At 38.1% G+C, this 12,192-nt stretch overlaps 1 protein-coding gene across 3 annotated transcripts in view; it reads right to left on the bottom strand.

Moving 5' to 3' along the window:
• Positions 1-12,192, bottom strand: part of nckap5l (NCK-associated protein 5-like) — a 112,621-nt gene that overhangs the window by 78,175 nt on the left and 22,254 nt on the right. For all 3 annotated transcript variants that reach the window (XM_066708165.1, XM_066708167.1, XM_066708168.1), the window contains exon 2: positions 6,714-6,918. The gene's annotated coding sequence lies outside the window, so the exon portion shown is untranslated. The remainder of the gene's footprint in view (positions 1-6,713; positions 6,919-12,192) is intronic.

Genomic DNA, 12,192 nt, shown 5'->3' with positions numbered 1-12,192 from the left:
GGTGGGACTCTAAGTACATTTCTTCTTCCTGGAGTACGGTGAAAAGCTTGCATAAGAATATGTGCCAGTCATCAGACACTGATTAATGCGAGACTTTGCCTGAGGTTTAAATTAATTTAATGAAATCAATAAATAACATACAAATTCAATCCTCCACATTAATATTAATTGACACTAAATATGGAAGATATTTTGATTTAGTTTTAGGTCTTGAATTTTATAAACTGTTGTGAGCAGGGATTTTGTCCGATCCAAAATATGTCCAAAATAAACAACATGCATTCTGTTTATCTCTTGAGTACTAGAGATTGCAAGGGGATTTAATTGTTGGATTAATATAGTACTAACAATCAAATTAGTAAATTCAGGTGAATTGCCTTGTGTCGTTTGTATGCTTATGTTCTTATAACAGCATTACCTACAGTGTTACATTACTGTACAGTTCGAGCAAAAATAATGTCCACATATTTATAGAATTCTTCTAGTGCATGAAAAGGGTTAGCTTACCAACAAAATTATCCTGAAATAGCAAAGTGCAGAGGGGATATAAAGGGGGGAAGCAGCTAACTGCATACTTTAATGAAGACTTGCATTATTCATCAAGGAGAATCTGAAATGGAAATAATTAATTAACAGATGGTGTCTCTTTCTCTCTCTCTCTCTCTCTCTCTCTCTCTCTCTTCCTCTGTGCACTCATACATTTCCTCCAAAAGAAAAATTGCTTTAATTAGCAAGTTTTTGGTTGTTGTTGTTGCCCTCGCCCATCACACTGTGGATGGCCTGTGTTTAACCCAAACCGAGATTGGGGCTTTTCTCTATAAATCAGCTCCTTGTGGCTATTACAATGATGACTGAATACCTTGTAAATCTCACAGCTAGTGTGTTGCAGGGAGCGTAATCCTGCAATTAGAATTGTGATGCTAACTGTGCTTCTGGGATTAGGGGTTTACAAAGAGAGACCATAACAGTGGCGAACTGAATGGCAACAGTGACTGGGAGAGTAATCTGCAGTACGTACTGGGTAAACCCTTCTGATATGCCTCAACAGAGGACCCAGAAGGCTAAACAGAAGCACAGTCGTGGATGGTTTCATTTTTTAGAATAATTCTGATACAAAAGAAAATGTTTCAAATTACCCAAGAAAGAAATCCCACTGATACCCCCTTAGATTTGATTTCTGAAACACAAACTGCACAGTTGGCCAAAATGTACAAAGTGGTAATCTGCCAGAAAGAAAGATGTTATATAATGATAATCCATTGCATTTAGACTTATTGCTGTTTGTGTGCTCTATGGTTGTACCGTATTGACAGAAACTGATCTACTGATCTATCATGTCTAGCTCTGAGAGTCACACAAACTGAATCTGACTGCCAGAATATGTCAATTCAGTCAAACATGTCTGCACTTTCCTGTAAAGATGCATCTTCTTAGGTCAGCGATTCTTTTAATGAAAACAGGTCTCGGATAAAAGCATCAGCTTCATCTGACCTGGATTACATGCAGAAAATTTGAGGGCAAATTTGCTACAAATGAGCATTTGCCTTTGGAAATTGATCATCATTGCAAGTCTACACGCTCATAAAACAAACATTGAAACTTGTTGTTTGACTGCAAGGATTTTGTCTGCTTTTATGAAAAAAGAATGAGCAAGGGGACCTGGAGTAAGTGGGAAGGTTAAATGTGCCATGGTCAGTTTTTAAAAATCTCTTCACAGAGAATTTGAGTAATCTTTATGGATAATTTTTAGAGTTGTCATGCAAAAAAGAGTTGACTGGAAAGTTTATTCTGTACTGCAGACCAATGTGTCTGTGCCTTTTCTGAACTTTTGTTAAAGTAGCAAACCATATCCTGGATGATATCTAGGAGTACCAATATTAGTACCCCTAGATATCTAGTAATAGTATTAATATTATAGGTGTTTGTTTTTTTCAAAATTTCGGATGAATGATTTAAAAAATAAAACTATTTATTAACTTAAAAAACTGGTGACTTAATATTTGATAAACATATTTGTGAAGAAATCTGCTTTTACCATGAAATATTTAAATAAGCACCACAACCACAAATAAACTAAACACTACACTAGGTAACAGATGCCCATTAACACAAATTATTCATTAGACCTATTTTTCCATTCCTTTATTTAATTTTACTTAAGATTTGCAGGTAGAAGAGAGAACAACCCTACCAGCTTAAAAGTGAAATTAGTGGGCTGCATCTAAAGCTCTCATTTTAACTCATTTTAAACACCAAATGGAGTAATGGAAGTAAAAATCTTAAAAGATAGTGAAAATAATATTTACAATAAGTATGACATTTTTTCAAACAGGTAATTCAGTTTGCTGTCAGCGTTGCCATGTTCTTCTCTGGTGTTTGAAGCAGACACTGAAACAGCCATTTCAAGGGGTATAAATCTGGTTAAAATGGCTAAAATATTAAATTCAGAACCCTTAATTGTGTTACTGTAACATAGAGAAACAAGGAGTAACTATACCTAGAAGCCACATCTTTCACAGCTAGTGCACATGCATGTATTCTCTGACAGTTTTCAAGTTTAACCCGGATCCCAAAAATAGCATTATGGGGGGAGGAAATCAGGTTCAATTGGGTAAAATCTAAATATCAGAGCCCATAATGATAACAGTGTTATGGTCTGATTTCAGTTTTTGCACTAAAAGCCTGATTGGTTTGTTTTATTATTATTATTGTCTACTAACACAGGGTCTGTGTTGCAAGAGGTAATATACTACCCTTGAGGTAGTATTGCTGCCGTGTGCACCCTGCAAAATACAAATTTTGAACAACCTTTTACCACTTTCACCAATGGTCTAAATAGTTTTTATTGAAGCAGGCTTCAACCGTCTCCTAGTTTTGGACATTAAAGACAACATAATACAAGTTTACAGTAATGCCTATTTAACTTGATAATAAATGTGTGTATTAGTAGTAACCCCACACGGTGCCACAAATAGGTATACAGTGAGGGAAAAAAGTATTTGATCCCCTGCTGATTTTGTACGTTTGCCCACTGACAAAGAAATGATCAGTCTATAATTTGAATGGTAGGTGTATTTTAACAGTGAGAGACAGAATAACAACAACAAAATCCAGAAAAACGCATTTCAAAAAAGTTATAAATTGATTTGCATGTTAATGAGGAAAATAAGTATTTGATCCCCTATCAATCAGCAAGATTTCTGGCTCCCAGGTGTCTTTTATACAGGTAACGAGTTGAGATTAGGAGCACTCTCTTAAAGGGAGTGCTCCTAATCTCAGCTCGTTACCTGTATAAAAGACACCTGTCCACAGAAGCAATCAATCAATCAGATTCCAAACTCTCCACCATGGCCAAGACCAAAAAGCTGTCCAAGGATGTCAGGGACAAGATTGTAGACCTACACAAGGCTGGAATGGGCTACAAGACCATCGCCAAGCAGCTTGGTGAGAAGGTGACAACAGTTGGTGTGATTATTCGCAAATGGAAGAAACACAAAATAACTGTCAGTCTCCCTCGGTCTGGGGCTCCATGCAAGATCTCACCTCGTGGAGTTTCAATGATCATGAGAACGGTGAGGAATCAGTCCAGAACTACACGGGAGGATCTTGTTAATGATCTCAAGGCAGCTGGGACCATAGTCACCAAGAAAACAATTGGTAACACACTACGCCGTGAAGGACTGAAATCCTGCAGCACCCGCAAGGTCCCCCTGCTCAAGAAAGCACATGTACAAGCCCGTCTGAAGTTTGCCAATGAACATCTGAATGATTCAGAGAACTGGGTGAAAGTGTTGTGGTCCGATGAGACCAAAATCGAGCTCTTTGGCATCAACTCAACTCGCCGTGTTTGGAGGAGGAGGAATGACCCCAAGAACACCATCCCCACCGTCAAACATGGAGGTGGAAACATTATGCTTTGGGGGTGTTTTTCTGCTAAGGGGACAGGACAACTGCACCGCATCAAAGGGACAATGGACGGGGCCATGTACCGTCAAATCTTGGGTGAGAACCTCCTTCCCTCAGCCAGGGCATTGAAAATGGGTCGTGGATGGGTATTCCAGTATGACAATGACCCAAAACACACAGCCAAGGCAACAAAGGAGTGGCTCAAGAAGAAGCACATTAAGGTCCTGGAGTGGCCTAGCCAGTCTCCAGACCTTAATCCCATAGAAAATCTGTGGAGGGAGCTGAAGGTTCGAGTTGCCAAACGTCAGCCTCGAAACCTTAATGACTTGGAGAGTATCTGCAAAGAGGAGTGGGACAAAATCCCTCCTGAGATGTGTGCAAACCTGGTGGCCAACTACAAGAAACGTCTGACCTCTGTGATTGCCAACAAGGGTTTTGCCACCAAGTACTAAGTCGAAGGGGTCAAATACTTATTTCCCTCATTAACATGCAAATCAATGTATAACTTTTTTGAAATGCGTTTTTCTGGATTTTTTTGTTGTTATTCTGTATCTCACTGTTAAAATACACCTACCATTAAAATTATAGACTGATCATTTCTTTGTCAGTGGGCAAAATCAGAAGGGGATCAAATACTTTTTTCCCTCACTGTAGCAAAAAGAAGAGAAAAATAAGATACGCATATGTTATTTTATTGACCTTTGACTCCAACTGGCAATGGAAAAAATATTTATATTCACTACATTCAAAGCAATCGCTAAAAATGAATGCACAGGATTGCTGAACTGAACACTTGTCACTTACACAAATCATTTCCAGAGAAAGTTGTACTTTTCACTTTTAGGAAAATAAAATTCTTGTTGTTACAAGTATTGACACTTTCAACATTAGTGGACATTCTTGCAATTGGACTAAAAGGTCAACAATCACTTGTTCTGCACTTTTGCTTTGCACTTAAACTGTACTCTGTATTAATACTTAATTTAAATTTTGTATTGAATTGTATTGCTGCACGTTTATAATACTTGTGTAACCTGGATAAGGGCATCCACCAATAAATACTGTGAGTTATACAGGGATTTGAATTATGTCTTTACCAACCAAGGTGTTTTTTGTGAAATTAATATTTTCCTATGGCATGGTCTGGGCTAGCGGTGGGTGGTATACTGTTTTTACAGTTTATAAATACCATTTCTGTTGCACTGAACTGTGATTATCATAATTATGGTATACATGGTATATGCCCTTGCTTTAGAAATATAACTGCATTCATAACATATAATCCTATATATTGTAATACTCGTCAGACACTCTCCTTTACTTGTGAAGCTCACTGTTGACACTGGACATGCATACAAAGTACTCGGCTTCCTCACTTCTTCAACCAACTCCCATCCAAGTACCTTCCTGTTAATCGTCATCACACCTTTTTTTGTATTGGAGAGTGCTACACATTTGGTCAGCAGCAAAATCTGCTTCCAAACAAATAAATCATCATCTCAAGTATCAGCAAACATGCCAGATTAAGGTATTTTCCAAATCATAAAATGCATAAAATATAGGTCTATGGCATAGATATGTTTTGGACATGAGGAAAAACATGGCACAGTGTTTGAAGATGGAGTTCCTTTTTTGTAGATGCTGCAGAACACTATGTTGTGCTTGTTATTTTATTAACAGCACATTTACATTAGTATTTAACACATTTGCATGTTAGTTTATTAAACCAATCACGTTTAACACTAATTGTTCAAAAACCTCTCTATTGTGTAAATCAAGATCTTCTATGCTAGTATTTTTAAATAATCCATATTAGTTTGCGTTTTAAGGAGCATGACTAATTATTTCTTAATTCTGTAACCAGCAAAATACTGCACTTTATACACTCTAAATGTATATATTTTTGTTTGAGTGTAACAAATTAATGTGATGTTTAAAAAAAATTACAGCTCATGAATATAAAGACAAGTCTGCAGCACAGCATTATATTGAGCAATGGGGAAATGTTAATAATATAAGGAGGGCTGCCTACTTGTTTCTGCCCCCACCGCCTTTAAAGCTGTAAAAATAATATAAGCTCCATAGTATATTAAACAAGTTGAACATAATATTTTATATAAATTTGTATTCATCTAAAATATAGTACACCTACAGATAATTAAGTTGCATGACTTATACCATGAAATTAGTAACCATTATATTTTTCACTACAGTTATCATACTGTGGAAATTGTATATCATCCCATCCCATCACACTTAAACGGAACTCCATCGGAAATCCATAATTTCTCAGGTTATTCTATAAATAGAAACATTCTGTGGAGTCAGTTTTTCATGTCCAGCTCATTCTATGTAACAGAAATCAGAGAACGAGAAATAGGCCGTGACCTCATGGGGGTGCTAACTTTGGAGCTACTTTGCTAGAAATCAATGGGGAAAATCAGAACAGTCATGAAAATCATACAAAAAAACATTTCATGCACATTTGATGGCCCCATCGCCCTATTTTTCCAAAAGAACCATCGGTCTGTAGTCATAAAAAGTTTATTTCACCACCCAGAACTTGCGCTATTATTTTACATGATTATTTTATTGGAGAGTCTGTCGTGTAGGCTACAGAATAACCTGAGAAATTATGGATTTTCGGTGGAGTTCCCCTTTAAGATCACATTAATCTAAAGCATTATTATATCCAAGCCACTGTCTAATCTGACCTTTTTAAGTTTGCAAATGCAAATTGTATACTTTTAACACAATGGTCCCAACTGATAGCAGTATTACCCAACACTGCAGGAAGTAATTTTTACCTTGACTTTGAGCGGTTTGCTAGGTTTGTCTCAAGTGTTGGATATTGGATGACCCCAGCGGGTGGGAAAGCGGAATGCAGCCCTTGTTGAGGAAGACCAGTCCCATGCTTTTCCACTACTCTCTGGATGTAGGTTTCACGGAAGTCACTGGATCACATGAATCTTGGAAGACGGGACAATAGGAGTGTGCTGCTTGGATATCAGTCTGCAAACAGAAAAATAGAGCTGCTTTAGAACTCCTCTGGGTGGGGAATTTGGGGCATACTAAAGATGAATATACATCTCACACACATTCACACTACAGTAGGCAGATTTTCTATATATTTAGTGCCACATCAGGTAATGAATTTATATAAAATCATTCCTATATTTTATAGAGGAATCTTGTGATTTTGCAGATGTATATATATATTTTATTTGATCTTTATAAGCATTTGCTTTTAAACCAATGTTGCAAGGCTCCAAAAGGTGAGGTGAGTTTTCTTCTGTAGACCGCAAGTTGCCTTGGATAAGAGCGTCTGCTACAAAAGAAAAAGGTAATGATTATTTACTATGTCAATGACCCTCACAACCCATTCTACATTTTTTAAGCACCTTCTTGAGTGGAACTGTGCAGCTTCACACATGTACCCACATAATTCATTTTCAATTCTTAACTATGCTATGAATGTGAAAATGTGCACATATCGACACAGAGGTCATATTAGCCTTTTTTTCTTGATAGGTCCCTTAGGAAACACTTCCCTTAATCTGCAGTTGATTATAGTGGGTCGTGACTATATTGATCCTTGACACAAGACACCAGCAGTAATGGGTGATTGCATTTAACTCCCATGCTCTATACCTCAGTTTTAAAAAGGAAAGTATATGTTGTACATGAATGCAGTGTATAAATAAGAGAATTAAGATATTTAAAGCTATACGGTTTAAATAATTGAAAAATTAAAATTTAAACCTACATTTGTCTAGCAGGTTAGTCAGTTTATCTTCATCAGTTTCAACTCTTTACTGTTGCCATCACAGACAAGTGTGCAGGCTTTTATTTTAGGCATGCAAAATCAGGTCAAATCTATGTTAAGTTTAACGTCACAACACCCTAGTTATAAAATTTGGTAAAACTGACAGAATTTCAGACACATGTTGGTGATTATATTGTAAGAATTTTGGAAGAGTGCCATTTTCTTCAAGTACTTTATAATTAAGAGGCTGCCTGTAACCAACTGTGAAAAGGCTACAGCTATCTGATGAACATTGTCCGTGAATGTGGTCATTTTAAAGGTGATTGTGCTCAATGATCGGAGAACACAAAGGTAGCTTTACTTGCTACTTCAGCACATTAAATCTACGGTGCATTTTCCTTGGTTCATGGATCATATGAAGCCCTCAGGGACAAACTCAGGCCTGTATGACTCACCAAGATGTCAAGAGGACCTGATCATATTAAGTGCCTGGCAACATTGGTCCAAAGATTGCACTGGCTTTGTTGGCAGAAGTGGTTATAAACCCCAGTAGCCAGAGCACACAGCTTAATTCCCCTGATAATGTATAGTACATATTGTATGAAGTTTAAATGTAGCCTGTTGTAGCACACAGATCAATCAGACACCCAGTCAGGTCAGATTGTATTTTTCTGTCAATGTCAAGATGATTTTATTGACTTGGGTCATTGATGGGGATTTTTGTTGATCTGTTTAAACAGACATTTCTTTGCACTTCGGTGGCTGTAACGTGCAATGAAGTAACTTTTCATGTTGCCTTTTCTAAACACCACGCGTGGCTTGTGCTTTGAGGCAATATGCCCCCATCCCCACAAAGCCCTGTGTTGATTATTTTCACACAGACAAGATTGACTGAGGCTCACAGGCATGATTATGCATCTCCCCCTAAGCTCTGCATGTGAGAGTCCCAACAGAGTCTCCCTTGAAGCAAAGCAGAAATAAAGTTCTAAAACACAGCTGCCCTGACCTACATTTGAATACAACAGAAAAAACATCTAGATTTCACCCATTACCCTGTTATCACAGTCAATGAGTTCTGTTATTAAAGCCCAGTAAGTCAGTTCTTCAGAAAGCAAAACGTTTCATTCTTTAACTAACAGTTTGACAATGTGACCCTGTGCGTGTGTGCGTGCATGCGTGCATGTGTGTGCGTGTGTGCGTATGTGTATGAGGGTCATATTTTGGATAAAAGTTCAATCCAAAATAAAATTACAGAACAGCTCTTTGCAGCTTTACAGTATTAATTGATGTTATCAGTGGGGGATATTCACCTCGCCTCAGAGTTGTTTTTAAAGCTTAAAAGATTTTTTTTTTTTTTAATTATAAAATATTAAACACAGTCAGGAACCCAAGGTAATTCTAAACTATCAAAAGTTTATGCAAGCAATTTTCACAGAGTCTGATTCGTTTGGTCTTAAAGCAGTCTGGTTTGACTACTAAATAATGTGTTATTTAGAGGCTCATCTGGTAAAAGCCACCTCTGTTTTTACAAGATGGGCTCCATAGCCTGGAGGTTGGTGGTTTAAATCCAGACTATTCTACTAACCAAGCGGGTGGCACTTGACAGGCAAGAACTCTGCCAACATTGGGTGGAAAATTGTTGGCCGGTGATTCTTGGCTTACTGCAAACTAATTACCTTGTGTCTTGGACAGCTAGTAATTTGCGTCATCAATATAAATATAGTAAAAATCGACAACATATATGCAAATGGCCTTGAAATGCATCACTCCGAAATACTACCAGTAACATCAGATAAAACTTTACTATACCTTGAATCGAACTGCATGAATTTCACAAGCACATTATGAAGTGAACACAGTAAACCTTTGATGCTCTAGGGATTTTACACTGCATAACAGATGAATCATACGATGGGTTAAAATATGTTCACAAATCTTTTTCAGAAGCAATGTCACAACCAGAATGCTGCTTAGTGGGTCCCAGTTTTTGCCTTCAATTTAGTTTTGGGGGTATGGAGGTCCAGCAATATCTGGAAGTGAACGTGGCAGGCTGTCCTACAACAGTCAGCGCAAATGAGAGACTAGGAGAATTGTCTGAGGGAGTCATAACTTGGGGGGGAAAATTAAAAGTATATATTCAAAGATGGATGCATTTGCTTGGCAGATTAGAGCTTCCTTTGGCATTGTGGTGTTCGCTGGAGCCTTGCTTAATGACTAAGGTTTTCAGCTGACTGTGGTGGAGAGGAGAGGCACAGCTGTGCACATCTGTACAACAGACATCCGCTCAACACTAAACCACTCCAGCTTTTTCTGATCTGGGCAGAGTGAAGCTTAGCTACTTACTTAAACCATTTCATCAGCCAATGACTTACTGATTTGACCCAGATATACATTTTTTTTTATTTTTTATTTTGCACACCATACTCATCTGTTTAAGGAGCCAAGCTCGTACAAATGTTTAAGGATATAGGGAATGCAGCAGATATTTGAACTGCATATCTACAGTAGTATGGATTGCAATGGCCTGCCTGAAGTGCTACATTATGATACATCCTACTTTATGAAACTCAGACCAGGAGAACCAAAGATAAGTTACCATTAAAGTTACGATGGGCCAGAACCTAACCTGGTGGACACAGGTCGCACGATGGGTACACCTTGAACCAGCATGTGCAAATCTGCACCAGCCACAGGAAGGACATATAAACCCCACACAGGCAGACACCTAAGGCTGGAATCGAACCTGGGTCCCAGCAACTATGAGGCAGCAGCTCTGCGAGCTAAAAACAAACTGTATTTCCTTATGAGTATTACGATTAGATTGCATTTTGTTGCTTTATTGTGTTGTGGAACTTCTACTTTAAATGATCTGGCAGAAGCATTGACAAAGACTGGCCAAGCTCACTGCCTGATCTCTGCTCATGATACACCATACAGCAAGAGTAAAGCACAGTACTATGTTTATCTATACATAGACGTGGAGAGAAAGTGGTTTCATGAGGGGCAGTGTAATGCTATGTTCTGCTCCCTCTGTGTGATATAACACAAGGAAAGGTCAGACAGTAAGCTGAGCAAACCTTTGGTGATAATTCTGCCAATCAACATTTCCAAACCCCACTGTTTAAGGTGTTTCCACAGTGGACAGCATAGACTAGAATGCAATTGTCATGAGGACTATCATCTCTCAAGTAGGTGCTTACATTTATCCTGTTCTCTAGTTTAAACATAATTCTCAGCTCCAGAATGTTAAATGTGTTCAGAAGAACAGGATATATGAAGGCAGAGTAATAGAAAAAGGTGGACTGAAGATCTTCATGCAAGGAATTGTGGTCTGGTGGGGACAGGATATGGAAGGAAACTTGTGCTATACCTACAGTCTAGGTATCTCTTTCCCTGCTAAATGTTCTTTATTAGCTGCAATGGTTTTCTTTATCAACTCATAGACAGTATGTATAACACCTGAAGGACTGAATCTTTCTGGCAGAGGGTATGGAGACTACTATAATGGGTAAATCAACCATACTGACCTGGAACTAACAGTGAATTACAACTCAAGAAAGCTCTGTTTATCAAAATAAGAACTAGGCTAAACTATGTGCAATTCCACCTCCTCAACCCAGCTTTACACAAACAGTGCCAGACTTATATACTATTAACCAGAAAAAAAAATCCCAGCAGCACACATCTGTAAGCAATAATCTGACATAGTATGCGAGTGCTTATGGACTAGATTAATGGTGCTGTTGTTTTAAAAGCACAGTGACCCCTTTTGCAAAATAACACCAATATTAAAAGCAGGCAGGGTGTAACCAACTGTTAGTAAGCCTCTTATCCGAATGGATCGGCCACAATAAACTGGTCAGGAGCTTTGATAAGCGACCCATTTCATTAAAGGCTTTTTTGTTTGTTTTTTTAAGCAAATGTGCGCAGGAAATAGAAGGTAAATTATATATTTGTTATGGTTCACTTCAAGTGCCACTTATTTAGATGAGAAACAAATTTAGGAGGTCTGAAAGCAGCCTGAATGTCTAGCTGAACTGTCTCTGGAAATGACTGCCTAGGACCTTCCTGGGTTGAAATGATTAAAGACAAAGCATGTTTTATTTTGATTTTTATAGCTATATTAACAAAATACTCAACTGGGACTAACTGGGGTATTAAACTGTTTTTTTTGTTTTTGTAATGCCACATTACTCAGTGCAGATTCTAAGCCTGTGGTCACGAAAGCATGATGTGGGTTTACTCAAGGCTCATGTGGCAAAAAGTATCTTCTTTAATTGCAACATGGGTTCTACAGCCTGGAGGTTGGTGGTTTAAATGCTGTGTTATGGGGATCTCTACAGAGTTGACACCTGGCCAAGCCCTGACAGGGCAGAGAGGAGGTCCTGGGCTGGGGGAGTCTCATCTGACTGTGAACCTTTGGAAGACTGCTGGTCAAATAGCATGGAATTAATGTAGTATTCAGAAAGTGTCCTCCCCTGGTAACAAAAGCACTTCATGATCTTTACTCACAGCACAAA

Source organism: Amia ocellicauda, chromosome 7 (assembly GCF_036373705.1).
Source record: "Amia ocellicauda isolate fAmiCal2 chromosome 7, fAmiCal2.hap1, whole genome shotgun sequence".
In the NCBI taxonomy this organism is placed as follows: Eukaryota; Metazoa; Chordata; class Actinopteri; order Amiiformes; family Amiidae; genus Amia; species Amia ocellicauda.
This window is presented reverse-complemented; position numbering and strand designations above follow the sequence as displayed.